This window comes from Lissotriton vulgaris, chromosome 8 (assembly GCF_964263255.1).
Source record: "Lissotriton vulgaris chromosome 8, aLisVul1.2, whole genome shotgun sequence".
In the NCBI taxonomy this organism is placed as follows: Eukaryota; Metazoa; Chordata; class Amphibia; order Caudata; family Salamandridae; genus Lissotriton; species Lissotriton vulgaris.
The window spans coordinates 292,508,900-292,531,551 of record NC_141696.1 but is presented as its reverse complement, the minus strand read 5'-3'; positions in this window follow the sequence as shown (position 1 = coordinate 292,531,551).

Sequence of the window (22,652 nt, the reverse complement as noted above, 5' to 3'; positions counted from 1 at the left end):
TATGGATGTTGCATCAAACATAAACACAACATTTCTTAGTAAAATTTCTATAATAAACATTAATGCATCACCCACAATAAAATTAAATTAAAGGAAAATAGTATTTAAAAGAGTCTGTTTAAGAATTATTCAAGATCAGCAGGGCAACACTCTGCAGAACACAGCTGGCTCTAACAGAGGGCCCCCTGAAAGCCTGGGGCCCTGGGCCAGAGCCCACTAGGCCCTTGCCTTAAAACGTCCCTGAGCCACACCTGTCAGGACAGGAAAGTAAGGTAGCTTCACCTCCAATGTGGCAGGCAACAGAAATCGCCATCAACAGTAGCTTCCAGTAAATCACAGATCATAAAAAGGAAACGCAGGGGGTGCATGGGAAAGTGAGTGTGCTGAACTAACTAGAAACACACACAAATATAAAAAGACAAAAAAACATGAAGACAACAATGTTGTGGATCAGGTCACTCTGGTCAAATAGAAGATAACTTCTGATGGTTAGCAGTTTCGTTCTTCTTTTCCCATGGAAAATAAATGGAGTCCACAGTCCACTATCAAATATGTAACAGACATCACTAAACATTTGTATAGCTGGAAACGTCTAACCTTGGTTCCCATGGAAGTTTATAGCAGTGCCTATTCTATCATTTATTCAATGTTTCACTTAGTAACAATGAACTACACTAAAGACAGAAACATCTGCTTGAATAATTCGAGTTAAGTAATGGCTTTCATATTTCATATAAGAAAACATCTCTGGTAAAATGTGTGATTCTCTCTTCAGCATTATATGAACAGGAGGTAAATAGGAAGTTCAAGCTTGGTACATCAAGAATATGTAGCTTAAGAAAGGAATACATTTTAGAAATTGTGAACTTTTTATAGACATGAGAAAATCTAAGCAAGTCACATTAATGTCAACATATTAAATACATTTGTGCATAGTTCAGCAATTTCTAAAGCCTCTGTTTGTTAAACGAAAAAACATTTTAAAGTGTGTGTTCATATTAATACCTCAGGCAAGTTATAATTATAATTTTTATGTACATTTTCTAACTTTATCATTAACATTAGCCTATTGATAATTCCGCATGTGTACTATGTGCATTTACAATGCATGAGCCAAAGGGTTTCTGTTTAAACAACTTTCAGTTGCACATTAGGACCAAAAAAATAGAAATAAAGATTTAAAATATATTGACAGCTTATTGTAAAAAAGGAAAAGGCTCTGAAGACCTCATACAAATACTTATTTTCATTAGAAATCTGGCATGCCTCGATTTGAGGAGACAATCTCTTCAATACATATGTTTCTATTTACATTTTTTGTGTGTCAGAATAGCATGAGTTTTCAATAACTCAAATATAAAAAATGAGGAATTAGAAAGTGAAACATCCTATGTGGTGGTCAGAATAATAGATAGTTAAAATATGGACCAACATATTTTATGAATGTTATTTTTAAAGACTTTTATATAAATAACATTTTCATATACCATTTGTGCACACTTTTAGAATATGTGTGCAAATAGCATGTATTACAAGTGCAAATTCATGTTCACAATAAACAGTCATCAAATTAAATGCACAATGGAATTTACTGCAACATACTATTTCATAAGTATATTGGAATAGCACTGTGGAGCAAATCTGCAAAGGAGAGCTGACAACAGCCAATATGGGACAAGGATGCGTCAGAAAGTTTGTGGATAGCCATAAGTAGTTGCAAGCACATTTCCAACCTGAAAAAATTCTTTCATTCTTCCCATATTTGTGCATAATTTAAAATAAATGGCACAAATATATGAAAGTGGTTTGCACCAGGATATTATCTGGCATAGCAATCTAGTCCTAAATCTTTTTTACAAAAATATTACCCTATTGAGTATAATAAAATAGATTCCAGATTCAATGGGGCTGATTTTGTAAACAATATTTGGAACACGATAATCATAGCAAACAATATTTTTATATATATTATTCTGGCATACAAACTACAAAAGAATGTGCACACACACACATTAAAAAAAATAGTAAATGGATTTACATCAAACCAAAATAAGCTTTGACAAAACCAGTAGGTTTTGCAGTTTAATTATCGATTACATTATCCACGCAGATATTCACCGAAAATCACTAATTCATGAACAAGTGAAGAGAAGTATACCTACACATTTCCCAGAACACACAGACAAAGAGACCTATCGGCACCGGCATGCAGGGACCAGAAGACAAACAGGCAGCAGCACACACAAACCTGCATGCATCCTTGCCAGAAGACCACCTATATAGCTCTTTAGTTGTTTATAAATACATTTTTTGTGCTTTTCTGTATCATTTTATTCCACCCCTAAATATTGCAGTGAAAAGTAGGTAACCAGAGAGGAAATGAGGGAAAAACTGTGTAAGTAAAACAGTATTTCCCATAATGGTGAGGCAGCTAGTAGTCAACGTTAGGTGCTCATTAGGATGGCGGACGGACCTGCGTCCGCCACCCCAGAGGAGGAGGGACCATCCGCAGGGGCAGCGGCGGTCCCTTCAGTGCAATTAGGATGTGACCGCCACCCTGGCGGTCACATCCTCAATATTTAATATTCAAGCAGCACCCGCCACAAGGTTAAATATGCATGCTTCGCATTTGCATGCACAAAGCGGCAGGCACCGCGCGGTGCCTGACGGTTCGTGCACACAAATGCAGGGGGGTACCATAGGTATCCCCCATGTGCACCCCCCACTCCCCCTGTCACCCTGAGGGCCCGCAACGGGCCCCCAAAGAAATCACTGAATGCCTTTCCACGGCGGAGAAGCCATCTGTTTACCCCCATCCTAATATGGCTGGCAGAGTCTGTTAGACACCGCCACCATATTAGAGCTTTTCCGCCGCGGTCGTAAGTCGACCGCAGCGGAAAAGCGGCAGACGGTCTTCCTGACCCCCCAGCCATACTAATCTGGCGGGGGGTCTTTGAAGCCTCCGCAGCGGTTTTTCCGCATCCTCCGGGCCGGCGGACACTTCTGCCGGCCCGGAGGATGCGGAAAAAAACGCAATCCTAATGACCCCCTTAGTTTGGTCTGGTCAGCATCCACAAAGCAAGAGAGATAACATAGATACCAGTACAAAGAAGGAGCAAGTGGGAAATTGGGTAAGGCAGACTCAAGGGCGGGTGCCAGTATAGTGAGCATTTAGGGCCTGGCAAAGAGGCAGTAACCATGGTACATGCCAACAGAGATAGCAGGGAGAAATAGAAACCAGTTATTACAAGGTAACACATAGAACTACAAAATTAAAGACAAAAATGTAGTTCTAAAATGCATCAATGGAAGCAGAGAGAAAAAAAGCAGGCACACACAAATGCAGAGATGACAGACTGGGAGCATTTTGGCTACTTGTTGTCTTCCTCTTTCCTAAGAATCTAAATCTGCTGCATGTCCTTACCATTTACTGCTCCGGGATATTCCTGGGTAGTACATAGAGGAGCAAGGAGAAGGATGCAACGTGCCACAGAAAACTCTTATGTGCCAACAGCACTATCAAGACAGTGTAGGAATGGAGAATGTGGCGAGGTGATGTCAGTGAGGGCAGGCAGGCATTCTGGGAAGGAAATGGCTTTGTTATACAGCTCTGTCATGCAGCCAAGAGTTTCTGCTTCTCAGATGTGGGTTTCTTGCAGCAAAAGAAAAGATGAACTCTTGTCAACCAGCATCATTACCTTGAGCTGCCCATATTTTTTTTACATTAATTTACTGTGCAGTTTGTATAATTTACAAAAAAAGGGGGAGAAAGGGGATTAGGAATGTTACAGGGATATGTCCCCTAGGTAAATTAAATACAGATGTGATATCCCACTTCTCAAGCCTCAATGTTCACGTGTTGGATGCTGTTTAGAGGGACTTCCTGTCAAGAGGATCGATTGCCCTCAACATTTAGAATGTACCATGCTTCATCACTGAGCCCCTTCTCAGACCGCTCTATTAGATCCAAGTGTGAACTACAATCTTGTTGAAGGGAGATCAAAAGATGCATTTCTTTATGTTAGGATAGTTAAGGGTGCCTCAGGGCAGATGAGAAGAGCCAGTGGTGGTGTGGGGCTGGATGAACTGAGGGGTTGGGGGGTGTGTGAATAATATTATTCTGGTGCATCCCACTTTTAGATATGTGTGCCATTCATTTTAAATTATGCACAAATTGTGGCGTTTATGAAACTACATCTTGGTAGACATAAGACACTAGGTTTAAAATCAAATGGGGGCTACTTTTACCCATTTTTATCCATCACCGGAGAAATGGAAATGGACCCCAAGAATCTGAGTTTGCCCATCTAATGTATGTGTTAATCCCTCATTTGAGTCCTCTTCCTCAACATGATATTTTGGCAGATTTTTGCTGCCAAAGGGGAAAGATTTGGAGTGCAGTCTTACCATTGAACATGTAATTGAAATATAGCTGGTAACATGGTTACCTTCCAAACCAGAAGTAACTAGCCCTGCAGAATGGTCTAGGTCTATTTGTAAGAAATTAGGTTATTAGCTGAGAAGGGTGTGACTAAGAACCAAGTAACCCATTGTAGCACTTGACTGTCTCAGGGTAGCGAAGCAGAGCTGTGCAAGGCATACAAAGAAGGTGGTGTGGGCTAGTAACCCCAGATCAATATTATACAACAACAGCACACAATCAATTATTGTCCAGTTTGGTCTTTTACCAATAAAAAGAAAACATACTTTTACTACACACATGACTCAATTCCATTCATTAATTAGAATTATATGAATTAGATAGATGGAAATGCCTTTGGTGACACCCTCAAATCACATTGTGCCGCTAGTGGGTCCTGGACTCTATAACCACAATATCACTATCTATACTAAATGTAATATCCCAATATACGTGGCTGTTCCTATCAATAAAACAGTCTTTCTTGCATTATCAGGGTGTCACCACATCAGTAAAAACATATAAATGCTATATTTTAAAGTCGCTGCAACGCCCCTGAAATCAATCGGGGCAGAATTAATATTCAATAAATGTAAAACCACCATTGAATCCAATGGGAGTAGTACCAACATTCAATACTATTTTTATAATGAACATGTGTCCCAAAGTCTTCTATTTACTTTTACTATGCTGCTAATGGAACTTTAGGGACAACCAACAGAGATCGCTGCACACCATAGTTGATGAGTAAAATACTCCTTAGTCAGGGGTGCTTGAAAACATATGCAGGCAGCAGGCTCTCCCTGCGGCAAGGATTCAGTGCCCTGAAAAATGCAGGATGACTTTTGTAGAGACATTTTTGAGGGTGGGGTTCTTCACTTCTGCAGCCCCACAAACACAATTTAAAAATGTTGATGATGCACCTGCTCTTCCTGGGGTATCACAAGGAGGGAGAGTTTAAATTTGTAGCCACCTGAAAAGGTTTTTGGGGTGTTCCTAACTCCCCAGGTGTGTATATTTTACTAATGGCTTCCCACTTCTCCAAGGAGGGAAACCACAAACTCTTTTGTTATTCCATGGAGGCTTCACACTACATTTTCCAATTGTCCTTTTTTTATCAAGTGTCTCTGCCCCTTTGATGGGTCATGCTGTGTATTATCTGTACTTGGGCATGAAGGGAGCCAACTCTCATACTCCCCACTAGCACAATTGTTGCATGCCGGCATTCCACGTTCCTCTGCCTGCATGGAGTACTGCTGGGGTAAAGGGGTTTGGGGAAGCAGATTGCATTTATCCCAGGATTCTGGCCTCCCCTAGAGCAGGGTTGTTGGACTGTGTGGGTGCTAAAGGTTTTGTCTTTCTGTCCGAGGAAGATGGCGTCTGCCAGAACAGTATTCTTGTACCACGCCCAGGGGCATGGGGTTCACTGGATCAAAAGTAATCTTGTTGAGAGGGCTGCACACACACAGCCTACCCTTTGAAATTCGATAATTGCAAATCTACTGACCCCTAGAGGCTTGGTCCCCCCTTTGTGAATACGGCCTGATGGTAGCAAAACACTACTTGCTGTGTTTCATGCTCAGTCCATCCATGGAGCAACTTTAAGATGATGATTTCTCTAGCCCCGTTGAGTGGATTTTGCTGTTAATGTGCTCATTTTGCTCCTGTTGGCAAGTCCTAGTCACCAGGAACATTTTCTGCAGGCTGCCTAACCTCTAATTTGGCTTGTTGCTTGAAGCTTGATTTTTTGCGCCCTGTGCCAGATGTGTCCTGTGCCTGGGCTCCTGGTGCTCTCTCATGCTTGAAGGATGTCTTCCGCAGCTGCAGCATGTCCAGCAAGCAGATTAAACCTAACTACCATGCTCACCAGGTCCTAGAGTCTCCTGGCTTCTTGAAGTGCACATGTGTGTTGGGTCATGGGCCAGTCCACAGAAGGACCATTTGTGGTCCCCAAGAGGTCAATTCTCCAGCTGTTTCTCAGGGGGCAAAGAGGGAGCTGCATGACTGGCCCTGGAGAGGCCCATCCAAGGACCAGCCAGAGGAAAAGTCCTTCAGTACATCCTTGCAGTGGAATCAGAGGGTTTTTCTTTCCAGCTGGGCATTCTTTCAACCTTGTCATTGCCATGTCCATTGTCTTCTAAACAGTATATCCCTTGTGCTGCGGTTTTTAAGAAGGGGTGTAAAGTTCTAGGTGCAAGGGGTACCTGTCCAATCTTAGGGTATGACATCATCATTTCACCCCATCCCTACCCTCCTGCGCAGCATTCAAGAACATTTTAGGATGGTGACCTCAAGAGGTCTATCAAAATATCTTCAATGGGAGTGCAAGCCTCTGCTCTGGTTCCAACTGACACTGGTGCATCATTCCTTTCCAACCAAAACCTCAAAGGGGCGCACCTTCTATGTTTGGTTCCAAAGGTTTGGACTTCCTCCTTTGTTTCTGTGAGCTTGTGCTTCCCCATATGAGGTAGGGTTTGATCAGTTAATTATCACATGCAGATTTCTTTCCCATCCCATATGTTACCAGGAACTGGGTCATATGCTGTTAATTGCTCTATTCTGTATGGATACCTATGATACCTATGATCCTCCTGCTGGCCAACAGAGGAAGTAATTGGCCCAGTGGAACAAATGGCTGGAGTCAGACTACGAGCTGAGCTAGGGAAATATGAATGTTCTCAAAGTGCCATAAGGAGTGTAAGATAGTATGGAATTGACTATATTAACCCATAATGTGTAATTCAGTTCAGCACCACAGACTTTCAGTAATCACTCCAGACCAACAATGTCAGTTCACAATATGAGGCATACTCCAGGTCAGGACCAATCCATGAACGCACAATTCCGTGACAGGCAACTTTTTACATAGATACAGGGCTGCACAAGCCAGTAGTCTCACATTCCCAGCCTGTACATGTGTGTGCATACATGTGCTCATGTTGCTTACACGTAACCAACACTTAGCATCTTACCCTAGCCGTGTAGCAGTGGCCTTTTCTCAAAAGGATTTGCACACTCACATTAAAAGTCCACAAACTGGATAGTCAAAAGCAAATGATTCTGTGGGACAACCCATTTCCTACACTAGTCTATACATTTTGAAACATATATTTGAGTATGACCCACTTGCTGTAATATATTGTGTCCCCTAAAGGCAAAAGAGCGGCAAATGAAATAAATGCTAAACTTGCCAAAATATAAATTTAAAATGGACATGGTCATAAAACGCCAACATATTCTCTGTGTGGCTTATTTGATTTATAATTTTAAAGTTTAAATACAAAAACGGAGACATACTTAGAAATTGAGTGCTCCATCATATAACATTGTTAAATCCTTTATGATTACTACTGGTCACTTTATGTTTTATTCTTTACTCATAGAATTTACTTAATCTATCATCTGCTGACCTCAGACTAACTTTCCACCATTTATTGGTTAAGCTTCACAAGTGGCTTGCCAATAGGCTAGAATGATGAAGTTTATAATATTTTTAAAAAAATGACTGACTAGGTGTCTTTCTCTGTCTCTCATTGCTGCATGTTTTGCAGCTTGCACTTCACAGACTGAAATTATAGTTTTGACATTTTATATTAACAAGGACCTTATTATGTTAATTTCAAATAGTTTTGCATTCTCTAAATCAGTGTTCATCAAGGATAAATCACCAAGAAACCTTTTTCAGGACTTTACAGACCTTGGAAAAAATACCAACAATTAATTATCATGTGGCCATTTTTAACAAATGTTCTTTTTAAGAGAAGGCCAATTAGAACACAAACCTGTCCTGTGAAAAATGGGAGGCTGTAAGGAAGACTTAAAATACATTGCTAGAAAATGTTTTGTTTCTTCAATGATTGCACAGGAGCAGGGGGAAGAATTATGGTGTACTAATCTTACGTTCTTGCAAGAATAGTGATTTACTTTACAGTAATCAGCATTTTGTTACAGGTAATTACAAGGCTTGCTTCAAGGATAGACATACTGGTAAGAACACAATATAATTCAACAATAAAAGCTTTCACCCTTCATTACCTTTATTCTTCACATCAGCAATCGTGGGTTGTAGGATCTGCTTTCATGGTTACCCCCACTTTTTGCTGGTGACAATATTTTTTTGACTAGTCTGACAGGGATCCTGCTAATCAGGACCCAAGTCACAGTGCCTCCTCCCTAAATTTGGCTATGGTAACTACTTTTGTACCTCCACAATTGGCTACTTTTGTACTACTATAAGTCACTAGTATATGGTACTGGGTACCCAAGGCATAGGTACACCAGGTGTCTCCCAGGGTCTGCAGCATGTATTGACCACCCCTGAGAGACTCCTTCAACTGTGACTACAAGATTGCCATTGCAGCCTGTGGAAGCTGGTGCAAGCACCACTTACAACAGATATACGTTTTCATATATCTGAGGTCACTAAACTTAAAACCTATAAGTCAACTCAAAGGCAGGCCTATCAATCCTGAAAGCAGGGTGCTGGTTTATACAGGGGAGGGTGGCCGTGCATGAGCAGGACACCCCTACAAACCCGGATTCGATTTTCCAGGCTTTGTAAATACGGTAAGCCATTTTGATACATATAGTGGCCATCCATTATAACACGATGGCTAACTATATAGTGGCTGTGCCGAACCTGTGCATGTTTGGTATTAAACATGTTGGAATCATACCTCAGCATCATTAGCAGTGTCATAGGTATGATTCCATGCACTGGCGGTTCCTTCGGGAAGCCTCCAGTACTCCCAGTAACAGCCTTTCAGGGTCTGCTATCAAGCTAGTGCTGCTGCTGACAATGTATGTGATTTTACGCCTCCTGCTACTGATTTGAGCTCAAGCAGGGGAAGGTAGAACAATAGGTTTCCTGTCACTGGGAGGTGTGATCACCTCCCAGACCGGACATAGTGTATTGAGATGGAATGGGGGTGCTTGCCAGCACCACCAGACTGCTTTGATGGGCACATTTGGTGCCCCACTTGCATACTCCAGTCTGAGCCAGTTCTGGGAGCCCTTGACTCCTGCTCAGGCATGAAACTGGACAAAGGATATGAGAGTATCCTCTCCTCTGTCCAGCCCCTCCTCTGGAAGGGACCCCTGGGTCATCCTAACACCTTTCTTAGGGTATGAAAGGGCTTACATGTAGGTGGCTCCTGAGATTCATCATGGGTAAAGACTCAAGCCTGAAACCACTTCGCTCTTTGACTATGTGGAAACTTGGACTTCGCAGTATTTCGCCTGGAACTGAGATCACATCATTGAAGACTCCTGCTGCTCCTGCTGTTCTGCAAGTCTTCTTCATTTTCTGCATCTATGCTTCTTCCAGGATCTTTAACAGACCTGTGGGCATCAAGGACACCCAAAGGAATCTCCCTTGGAGTGTAGGAGTCACTCCCCTGCATCTGCAGGCACCGCAATGAAGCTGACCGGTCTGCTGCTTCTGACGTCCCATGAAATTCGAAAGGCTCAGCAGCACAGGTTGTGGTACTGCAACTCCCTCAAGGCCTGACCTACCCTCTGAACAAGTTTGAGGCGAGTATCCCTCATCGGAACTTCTGAGACCAAACCCCTTTGCACTGTATTTACTTGGCGTTGCCAAGGCTTGTTGGCTCTGCACTCAAGAGACCTTCGGGCTACAAGATACTCTAGCCTCCAGTATCTCTTCCTGCCAAGATCATTGTCCTCACCGCATCCTCTGCACCGTGGGCCTTCATCTTTGGTGAGCTGCTCCAGGTTTGCTTGCAACTTCTGTGCCTTTGGGTCCTCTTGAGGGTCTTCTCTTGCTTCAGTTGACTCCCCTGCTTGTTCGAGGCCTGCTCTGACTGTTCCTTGGACCTTGATGGTCCCAACGTTGCTCCTTCATCATTTTCCATGCCTGTTGTAGCTGCCAAGGCTAGTTGGTGCTCCCGCCGGACACCAAACCCCTGGTTCTCGACTTGTGAAGGAGCTTGTGACAAGCTGATTGAATGGCTACTGGCTCCTTCCTACAATGCAGCCAATGCTGCCCCTTGCATCACTACTCACAACCATCCACACCAATCTCATCCTCCTCAAGGTCAGCTTCAAACATTCTGATAATTCACACAAATGTTTAAAAGGTGATGAGTGTGAAAAGCAAACCTAGTGGAGCATTGAGATTGAGGTGGAGAGGTAGTTGGTGAGCTAATCCAGTCTCATGATCTCTGCATGTTTTTCTACAACTCCTGGTGCTCCATTTCCATTGTCAACTTTTGATTCAGGAGTACAACAGTAGACTTTGGCTTTTGCTTGATAATACCTCAGACTTGAAATATTTGGAAACTGCTTGACAATTGAGGATAATATGGGTGTCACCTTTCTATTGTGCTGTAGCACACCAGTAAATAAATATAATTCTATTATATCCAAAATGCTGTCATGGATAATAATATAGGTCTATTACAGAGAGAGTCGAATAATCATACCAAGACAGGGAATCGATCTACAGTTGGATGGTTGCATAACAGTGAGATTGTTAGAATGCCAGAACAGAAATGACTGGTTACCAAGGCATGCTTTACTGGCATGCTGTCTAGGATGCCATCATTATGAATTATAGAATAAAGACTGATATTCCGGCTTGCCCGACTCAGAGAACGTCCAATGGTTCCTCAAAAGTTTTACATTACATGTTCTTACTCTGCCTTTTCCTCTATAAAGGCTGTTGCAGTAATCAATAATAAGTGGAGTGATCATAGTATTCTCTTGTTCTCCATTAAGGGAAAACCCGAGGCTATCCCATATTGGCAAATTGAAGCTTAGGAGTAGATACAGATAAAGGCTGCTAATTGCAGGTATATTGGAATTCAGCAAATAAACTAACTCTAGCCAGTGATCTAAGAAGAGCAGTAGAGGCAATAACCGCACAAGGGTGGATCTCAGCAGATTTATTTATTGAAGATATGCAAAAATTTGTAAAGGCCAACTCAACTCCCTCAGAGAAGGCCTGCACTAAACCCAAGATGCTGGGGAAAAGCCTCAATAAGGGTTTTACACACAGTAGGTTGATAAATGGACTACGAAGACACCAACCTAGTCTCTATTCCAAGGAGCAAATTAAAATCATAAACTGTCTTAGAAGGAGCAGAACAAGATGGATATTGACACAAAAATGGAAAGATGGTGATAAGAGATGGGTAGAAATCACAGAAGCTGTTAAGCAAAAACATTGTTGGTCTTTCTGGAGTATCATTGGAGAATGCAGTGGTAGAACATGTAAGCCCAAAATTAAGAACATATCAAGTGAAGACTGGAGCAAGTATATATTCTTACTATACACCTCGCATATCTCTGGTAACCCTTCAAAAGAACAGAACTTGTCGAACCCCAGTCTTGGACATAGGGTTGAGGCGACCCTTCCTTGTTATGTTATATTATGTTATGTTATAACAGCTTATATAGCGCTCAGCTGCCCGTGCAAAAGGGCGTCCCGGCGCTTCCAGAGGCTAAAGGAACAGACTACTACGGTGGAGCTCAGCATGACAATGTCCCGAAAGAGTAATATTAGGGGAAGAGGTAAGTTTTAACTGCCTTCCTGAAATCCAGCAGGTTATCAAGTTTTCGTATGTGGACCGGTAACAAGTTCCACAGTTTTGCTGCTAGATAGCAGAAGGAGCGACCTCCCGCTCGACAGCATTTCACCCGAGGAACCGAAACCAGGTGCAGTCCTGAAGAACGTAATGCACGTGAAGGAACATACGGGGTCAATAGGTTACAGAGCAGTTTAGGTGTAGCAAGTTTCAGAATTTTAAAAGAAAGACATGACATCTTAAACTGGATCCGCTGTGCCATAGGGAGCCAATGAAGCCTCTGGATGGTGTCGGCGGTGGAACAAAACTGGGGAAGACCAACTAAGGCTCTGACTGCCGCATTTTGGATGCGTTACATCCGAGTGAACTCGGCTTGATTGGTCCCCAAAAGCAGGAAGCTGACGTAGTCCTAGCGAGAGAGAATAGTGGACTGAACAATCAGCTGTCTAGTAGATGTGTCAAAATTTTTTAGAATAGGTTTAAGACCTCGTAAAATACCAAAACATGTGGCAGCCACTTTTTTGTGTGGAAGCAGAAACTAAGAGAGGAGTCCATCCACACCCCTAAGTTCTTGACTACTTTCTTCGGTCTCATGGCGTTACCCAAAGTATTAGGCCACCAATGGTCATCCCATAAGTCAATGTTCTTGCCGACTAGCAGAACTTCCGTTTTGTTTGCATTTAATTGCAAACAATTAGACGTCATCCAGGCTGCCACGGCTGTGAGGCCGCTTTTAAGCCTGGAGACATACATAGTAGAGCCTTCAGTTAGAGCAACCACTACCTGCGTATCGTCCGCATATGAGACCATAGTAAGGTCCCACTGCCTGGCGACTGCAGCTAGTGGCTGAACGTAAAGATTGAACAATGTGGGGCTCAATGCCGAGCCCTGGGAGACACTCTGATCAATAGGATGCGCCTGGGATAAAAATGGAGGGGTGGAGACACGGAAAGATCTTCTGGTCAAGAAAGATCTAAACCATTAAAGGGCCAGTTCAGAAATCCCTGCCTCTTCTAGATGGCGAAGCAGAACCTCATGCGAGACCGTGTCAAAGGCGGCACTAAGATCCAGTAGGATGAGTGCTGCCATTTAACCAGAGTCGAGGATGGTCCGCAGATGTTTTACCATGGCCAGAAGTGCAGTCTCTGTACTATGACCGGCACGGAAGCTGTGTTGCGTTGCATCCAGAATGTTATTGGAGAGCAGGAAGTTGGTAAGTATGGTGTTAGCATGAGCTTCCACAACCTTCGCCACCCAGGGAAGGAGAGAAACGGGCCTAAAATTCTCAGGCTTCGTAGAGTCCAAGGTAGTTTTTTTTAGAATTGGAGACACCCAGGCCTGTTTCCATTTTGCCGGCACGATGGTGACGAAAAAGAGGAGCTAATTATCTGGCGCAAATGCGTCAGACAAAGCGAGGAGGATTCTCTGAGCTGAGCAGGCTTAAGTGGATTGGCAGGAGAGCCGGATTTAATTTTCACACTCAGCCTACTCAGTTCCTCATAAGAGATTTCCGGGATAACCATAAGGCTAGAGACCGGCACTGGTCTGGGGAGAGTATAAGTGCAATAAGTGGTCGTAAAAGGAAAGCAGCGGTAGATCGCATGTACTTTCTCCACGAAGAAGGAGGCGAGTTCTTCACAATGGAGTTCGGAAGAAGTTATGGGCACCGAGGTTTTCTTGGCACTGAGATCTTTTAGGAATTTGTAAATGAATTTGGCAGGGTTAGGACTAAGTTTAATCTCGGTGGCATAGTAAGCCGCCCGATTTTTGCTAATGGCTCTATGATATGACTTATGTTCAGCCAAATAATGTGCATTTTTTCCAGGGTCATAGTCTTTCCTCCATTCGCGCTCATTTCTTTTACACGCCTTCCTCAGTATAGTCAGGGTGTCGTTATACCAGGGGCTAGACTCCTGAGAGCGGCCCTTAAACCAGGTCGCCGGGATAAGGGAGTTGAGTGTCAGAGTAATCCAAGCGAAGAACATCTCGTAGCCTGTCTCGACATTGTTGAAAGGTCCCAAAGGGTCTGCTCTTAAAAGTGCATGGAAAACTTCTAGTCGAAGCTTTCGCCAAGGATGTTTATAGACAGACCTTTGGACGTTCTCACATAGTGGTTCTGATATGGGGAAGGTCATTTCGACCAGCAAATGGTCAGACCAAGCCACAGGGCTGGGGGTAGCCACTGTGGCAGCCTCAATGTTCGTGAAAATGGGGTCTAACAGATGTCCCCCTCTGTGTGTGGGGCTTGCGACCAATTGATAGAGCTGGAATGCAGCTAAGTCTGCAATGAAGTCGTAGATAGTCTGGTCCTGCGCAAGATCAAAATGTAGATTTAGATCGCCAAAGATGGTAAAATTAGCGGTCCCCATAGCAAGCGTTCTGACTGTCTCTAGCTGTGCATTTTTTAAACCAGTAGCTTGTCCCGGTGGCCTATATATCAGTAACCCAGAAAGGGAAAGGTGTGTACTCACGGAGATGTTGAAGCGAGCGCATTTGCATCCCTCTAATGTGTCCATCGAAGTCACAAATTAAGATTATCACTCTGGGTGCAAGGGTTACAGGGACAGGAGAGCCTGATCGTTTGTCTATTACAGTGATTATCTTAGAGGTGAAGCTATGGGCAACGATATGGCGGCTGTTTAAATTCTGCTACATATCCAGGAAAATACCTAACTCCTGGAGGAGCAGTATTATACTCGCACTACATAAAAAAGGCCCCAATAATATACCCAGTAATTAGAAACAAATCACGCTCTTAGACGTAACTTGGAAACATTTTGTGATGACTGTATTAATGCATTTCCAGGATTAATTAAAGGTTAGCAGGTGTTGCCCACAGTCAGGCAAGTTTTCGACCAAACTGCTCCAGCCTAGATCATATTTCCATCTTGCACCTTCTATTGAAAAAGTATGTACAGAAACGGGGTATGGCAGTTTATGCAGCATCTATTGACTTCTCTACTGCCTTTGACTGCGTGGACAGGCATACCCTGTGTAAGAGACATATGGAATTGGGAATTCAAAACGGTCTCTTAAAACTGATAATAGCCTTGCATATTGCCACATGGTGCCAATTAATGTTGGAGGCAACCATGGCCTTACGCCCAAGATTGAAATAAAAACTGGCTTAAAACAGGGCGGTTTATTAGCACCTCTCCCTTTTTCACTATACGTGGCTGACTTGCCATGGCAGATGGACAGCGTTGGAGGCGATTCACCAAAGGCTGGGACCTATTCGAGGAAAACTCTCCTATACGCAGATGACATTATATTATGCAGAATCATCTTCATTGTCTAGGAGCCTATGCAGATAGACATTACTTGAAAGTTAATGTAAATATCGGAGGATGAGTTACAGATGGTCTTGGGTACTGTGCCTATGCAAAGAGTTAAATCTTATCCGTACCTAGCAAAAATAGTTACAAATAATCTGAGCGAGAATGAACATATTGTCCATTTGAAAAAAAAGGCTTTATCTCATGTAAAAACACTCTTGAGATTTTATGATGCCACAGGCGGCAAGCAGTTTATTCACTTACTAACTGTTTACAAGATGAAAATCCCCCACCACTATTATACAGAGTGGAATCCATACAATCCAAGCACTGCCACTTTATGAATAAAGCAAAAGGAAAAATCTTGTAATAAAACTCTAATTTAAACACAATGGCACCAATTGAGGTATTAAGTAAAGAAATGGGGTTGGTCAGCACCTTTGTAAGGGGGTTGGCATCTCTAGTACAGTGGGGCTGTCATCTAATGCATTCAACAGAGAGCTCTTTGAGGAAACTTATAAGTACTGAATGTCTTACTTGAATAAAGGGAGAATATACTTTGATGTCGAACCTGATTCGAGCACTTGAGCACCTGAAATTGGAAGACGTGCATGATATGAGCAATGGTTGCCTTATAGGCTACCTAAAGTCCCCTGTGAAACTTAGATCTATGGATCAGGATATTCTCCATTGTGTGAAACTAAAAATGCTGGAGGAAGTAACAAGATCAAGAAGTGTGCTGACCCCTCAGCCCTATTCAAGGTGGAACATGGAACATAGGAATCACCGCTGCATGCTTATGTTTAGATTAAATTACCTCCACTTAAGCTGTGTTGTGGATGCATGGCGGCAAATAAGCTGGGCTGATAGAAGATGTCATTTGTGCAGTGGTGCTGCTATGATGGTGGATCATGTACTATTTGTTTTCCTTGTTTTAAACATGCAGTATAAAATTGGCTGGAGCAGCCACTCCATTTTTATACATTTCAGTTAATCAAATGATATGTTATCAATTGTGTACATTTCTTAAGACTTTTTTTTAAATGTGTACTATTTGCTGTATAATGTAGTCTAATGCACAATTTGTACTATGTGTTGAAGCAATTTATTGTATCAAGTTTCAATATTGGTATTTTACTGTTGATCTCTTCGTAGATAAAAAACTTTAAAAAAAAGGACATACTGTCTAGGGCATTTTTAGCAACAATTAAAAGATTTGCAGTCATTTAAAGTTGCTTGTACCTCTAAGTACTAATGTATTAACCCCTTCACTGCGGCCGCGATTTTACCGCTGTGCGGTAAACAAAAGAACAGGGCGGGGCCGTGACAAACCCCAGCCGTCATCAGCACACGTCCACCGCGGGGCGTGACGGCTGGGGTTCATCACCAGCAACGGAGGGGTTAATGTTGGCACTCCCTTTTTGAGATTGTAGAGCCTAACCAGTGATTGATAACAAGAATCTTTTATAAATTATAATGCATTATATGGAGATTATAAGGAACAAATACGAGAGAGTTGGAGTGACACTTTGCAAATCACAGTAAAATCAGATAATCAAACATTATCAGTGTTTCAATACACTTTGACTTGACAAGGCCACATTGCTCAGAGTGTAGGTAACTAAATATTACCTCGCTGAAGCAACTGAAGTATTCGTTTAGGAAGTACAATTAAGTACCTTAATCTTACTACAAACCTCTGATTGGGAGATGCAATGTGGCAAAGTCCAATTTAAATATGTATACAGCAATCTTGAATTATATTATATTAAATATAGACTGACCTGTACATGGTTGACATTCGAGAGTTGGATAAATTGATACAAATTGATACAACTCTTGTTTCATGCCTAATAGTCAATGACTATTGGTATGTTAATTAGATATTACATAAGAATGGGAACATACGCTAAACAGGAGGTGCATTGATAACTAAATTTTTCATTGTTTAGGTTTACCAAATCCCTACTTTAGGACTTTGAAATGCATATCAAGACAAGTACCTCATCTGTGATTATGCTTAGTAAAGCTTTATGCAAACGTTATTTGTTTTTAACGGAGTTTTAAATATTTTTATTTTGTAATATCAACTGGGGTGTGTCCAAATGTTCCTGGATTGCACCGTAGATTATTGTCTACATATTATAGAAACACTATGGCCCCCATTAGGATGGCGGGCGGATCACCCGTGCCAGGCCGTTGGTAGCCACAGCCGGCCTGGCGGGGGCAATCCGCCCGCCATCCATGCCGGAATGACCCCCCGCCATATTATTATGGCTGGGAGGTCCACGGCGGACGGAAAGACCGTCCACCGCTTTTCCGCCCCGGTCGCCTTGCGAACGGGTGGAAAAGGGTTCTATATAGTGGCGGTGTCTATCAGACACCACCAGCCATATGAGAATGGGCATTCACCAATGCCTTTCCGTGGCGGCATTGCCGCCATGGAAAGGTATGCAGAGTCTGCTTTGGGGGCCCGTTGCGGGCCCCCTGGGACTCCGGGGGGGTGCACATGGGGGGTACCTATGGTACTCCCCAGCATTTCAAAGAACAACGTGACAGGCACCGCTCGGTGCCTGTCACGTTGTGCTTTGAAATGCACAACATGTATTTTTACCATTGCGGCACAATGTTGAAAATACAGGATGCGCCCGCCACTGTGGCGGGCGCATCCTAATTTCCCCCACGGGACCCCGCCCTTTTGGCGGGCGGTCCCTTTCTACGATGGGATGGCGGGCGGACAAAGTCCGCCCGTCATCCTAATGGGCCCCTATGTCTTCAATAGTTTTGTTTTACAGTGTTATTCCCAACATCATCTTTATTCATCTAGTTGTATCTAAAACAAATTACTAAAATGTGTACATAATTTTGCACTGGATTGACAGGTAATCTAATATCATAAACCTTAGAATGTATTATGGCTCAAATAGTTAAGTGAGCATGGTGAAATCCCCAGCATCAACTTTATATATCTTGTTGTACCCAATTTATTCTGTTGAAATATATATATATATTGTTTTTATCAAAAAATAAAAAAAACACTTGTGCAAATAGTGTTTTATTGTACATCCTTTGTGATTTGATATGAACAAATCCAGACCTTGATGATGACAAATCAATGATCTTGTATTGATTTAAATATAGCGCTTTGCCTATACTTGTGATTTTTAATAAATGGTATTTTTAATGAAATTTATTTGAACCCTTGAGAATTATGATATTACATCGGTAGAGTGAAATCTGACCTGATGCAGTAGCAATGTTTTTTACAGTGTGTTGTCTATTTACTACAAAAATTATAAGAATCTTTTGTAGCTGAATCCTGGATAGTATGCACCAATTGCAATATTAGCACTAAAGGAAATGACTTGTGTGCTGTGATAGTTACCACATTTGCTAATTACAAATTGGGCCAAAACATTAATTTCTTTTGTTGCTTTTCAGGCATTGGTGACCTCTCATTGGTTCGAAAAATTTGAAAAGTCATGCTGGACTTTTATCATTTCATAGATAATTTTTTGTCTCCTGCATTGGGTATCTCTTATTTAGTGTTGAAGCTTGCCAAGCCCCACAGCAATCATTATCCTACCATTGGCATATAGTTTGACCTAGTTGACAGGTACTAGCTATAGTTTATTCTCCTTTTATTTTCAGTATATTAGTTTTTTTAAGGCAATGGCCTCTGTTTTATATCTGGAAACTGATCTAATATTGGAAAGGATGTTAGATCTTGCTTTTCCTTTTCTGCCACATGGAAGAAACTTCCCAGAAAACATCAATTTTGGCAGGACAGCAGCAGATGTGCCATCGATTTGAACTGTTAAGTGGCCACACAAGTGGCAGTTGAGTAGATTTTTGTTTCTTTTTGCCTTAACCATGTTAATTGCCTATAAGTATACATAGCAAGCACAAATTGCCTTCTTTCATATTTATTGTCATCAAGCAGCTCATGGGCAGTTGCAATATTTTGAGAGAAATAAAGCTGGTCAGTGGCAGACATAAAAACCATTTAAATTCAGACAACATGGCATACATTGGTGCCTCAGTTGTATCCACTCTTCTCATTGGTTGCATTAATCTATCAAATAATCAACAAATGTTTAGTCTCCTTTGAATATTTATTACAAGCTGGTATTGATATATTCGCTGTTGTAATCAGTATCACATATACATTACCATAATAGAGGTTTATGTCCTTTGGATTACATGAGTAAAATATGGAATCTTGGAATTTGCCCATATGTGTTCGAAATGGCCCTTTCTGCAGGGTTACCCCAAACCTTTAGCCTCCTCTTTCTCTGACCTCATTTGTGTTGGCTTTAGGACTCTACTTTTTCACTACTAACCAGTGCTAAAAAGTCTGTGTTCTCTACTTAAAGCATGGTAACATTGGCATATCCTTAATTGGAATATTTATTTTATTTCTGAGTCGCTAGTAAAATGCACTACATATGCCCAGGGTCTGTAAATTAAATACAACTAGTGTGCCTGCAGCACGGGTTGTGCCACCACTTAAGTAACCCTTTAAACATGTCTCAGATCTGCCACTGCAGAGCATATGTGTGCAGTTGTAAAACTGTCATGGCAACTTGGAAAGTTAACCTACTTACCAGGCCCAAAATGTCCTTATTATTATGTATAGGTCAACCCTCAGGTAGGCTGTGGGTAGCACATTGGCAGGGTGCAGTGTATTTAAAAAGTAGTACTTGTACTTTTACGGTTTACATATCCGGAAAGACAATTACATTTGCTTTTCACTTCTGCAAGGCCTGTCTCTCCCATAAGTTAACATTGGGATTGCCAATTGACATTTTATAAGTGTAATTTCCAATTAGGAAGAGATGGGAAACCCAAATCTGGAGTTTCCAGCCTCACAATTTAAAAACACAAATGTTGGGGAAGTTGGTTTTTAAATTGCAGTTCTGAAAATGCAAATTTTAGAAAGTTGTCATTTTTTTACTTAAACTATTTGGTGCCTTCTGCCTGTTGCTGAAATATACGCCTGGGAGGGGTGACAGCTGGCCTCCTGCATTCCCTTTAGACAGACACACACAAAGGAAGGGTAGGTGTGACTGAGTAGTCATCTGCATGTTGGTGGGTCACCCTGAGCAGGATGGGACGGAGGAGCTGTCATTTACACCTGAAAGAGCTGTGTCCTGTACCCACGCAAAGCATTGCATACCCTACTGAATTCAGTCTGGAGTCAGGGCAGCAGAGGTAGGGTCTTGTGCACACCACAGCATCTCTTTGAAGTTACCCTACTTCAAAGACCCAGCTGGATATTCGTATTGGGCCTCTGACACCACGGAATCAAAACACTTAGGGAACTGAGGACATTCTACCAGGAAGGACTGCTGTGCTACCATGAGGGACTGTCACTTTGCTGTGTTGACCTGCTGCCTTCTGCTTCTTGCCTGGTAGTGAGAAGGATTTTACCTGCATCTCTATATCGTACAACCTAAGTACTCTCCAACAACTTGTTATTTTGCCACCAACCGGGATACTGTATGGTTGGAGAGGTTGATTCTTGAAACACTGGAGGAATCTATACAGTAAATTATTATGCCCCGATGAAGTCCACAGGCAGTGGATGAAACATGTTGGCTGTTTTATGTCTTTCCTGTGAAAACTAAAGAAGATTTTGGATACAATATGGATGGAATGGACTAATATATTGTGGAAACATTCTCTTGCTGTGCACTTCACATTCATGGATGGAATTGTTTTGATCTTTGTTTCGCTGTCTGGAAACAGCGGGAGCAGTGGATGTGCATGCGACATTGCTCTAAACTGTTGTATTTTGGACTGAATATGGGAAATTGGGAGGGAGGTGCCGTTGCTACATAGGCTTGCTGTTTCATTGCTTTTTGTACATATTTTATATTGTCCCTGCTTTTAATGACAATGCACCCTTCCCTTTAGGGCACCTAGGTCAGCGATACGGGTGACATATACACTATAAAAGGTAGTTTTGGGCTTTGGGAGTACTTTTATTTGCACAGTTGAATTTGGACATCGTTTTATTTTAAAAACAGGATTTAAAATGACACCAGACACCACAGCAGTGCACACTTAAGTCCTTTAAATCCACTGGAGTCTCTAATCCTACATGCCCTACCATATTCTTGGAACGTCCAGGTAGGTTGTTTTTGGCCAATTAGAATTATACTAATTGCCACATACCTTTAGGGGACAGAGCACTGGTTAGGAAAGCCCAGGGCACTTTCAGAGTCAATAACCAGTAACATCAGTTAAACAAATTGGGTGATCAGGGCAAACATGATGACTTTCATATGCCATCAATAGAGTAATACAATTATTTGTTGAAGACACTTATTTTTTGCATTTGCATACTGTGAAAGGAGATTACGTCGGTATGAACATGCCAGGTTTTGCACTGAAAATAAATAAAACCTTAAAAGACAAAGTAGCTTGGGCTGGAAGAACAGACATACTAGCATCACAGATCCACAAAATGGGGAGTCTTAAGAGATACAGAAAGCCTGGAATGGGGGTTCTATACAACCTGGCCTCTTATGAACAATAGCAAATAATTCACACATATATATACACACAAAGAACACAGTGCTCATTTTCTAATCTGATCAGGAGTCCATGTAACACAATAACTATTATTTAACTTCCTTTGTAGTCATACCAAGAATAGGATAACAAGATATCAAGCAGCAGTTGCTCCTCTGAAAACACTGCCTCCGTTTAAAATGATATTGCAGTGGTTGATTCAGAGATGGAGACATTATTTAAAGTATGAAGAGCTAAAGTCCAGCCCAAGCATCGTCAGCTTCAACATTCATTCATGACACAATTAATTGGCACATGCATCAACGTAGGGTTTTGCGATTTCTAAATAGCGATTTTTAAGGAATCGCTATTAAGGAATCGCAAAAGCCTATGCATGGAGGAATCGCTTTAAAAATAGCAATTACTAAACATTCCTTAATTGCTACTCGCAAATTGCTGATCGCAATTAAGGAATACTGTCCCATTCATTCCTATGGGCCTACAGGCCCATAGGAATGAATTGGAGATTGCATGAGCAATTTGCGAGTACCATTAGGTACTCGCAAATTGCTCATGCAATTTCAAGGGTGCAAGGATGTCAAAATGACACCCTGTTGCACCCCTGAAATTGATCTCTGCACATATGTTGCACACACACATGCCCTAAGGGCATGTGTGTGCACAACATTAAACTTTGAAAAATGCACAAAAGTGTATTTTTCAAAGTTTTTGCAAATGACCATGAAGTTCAACTTCATGGTAATTTGCTACTCCTATTAGTAAAATCGCATTTTCTTTAACTTTCATGCATTGCATTTAAGGAATCTCAATTTGGGATTCCTTAACTGCAATCGCAATTTAAGGAATCGCAATTTAGAGATCCCTTAAATT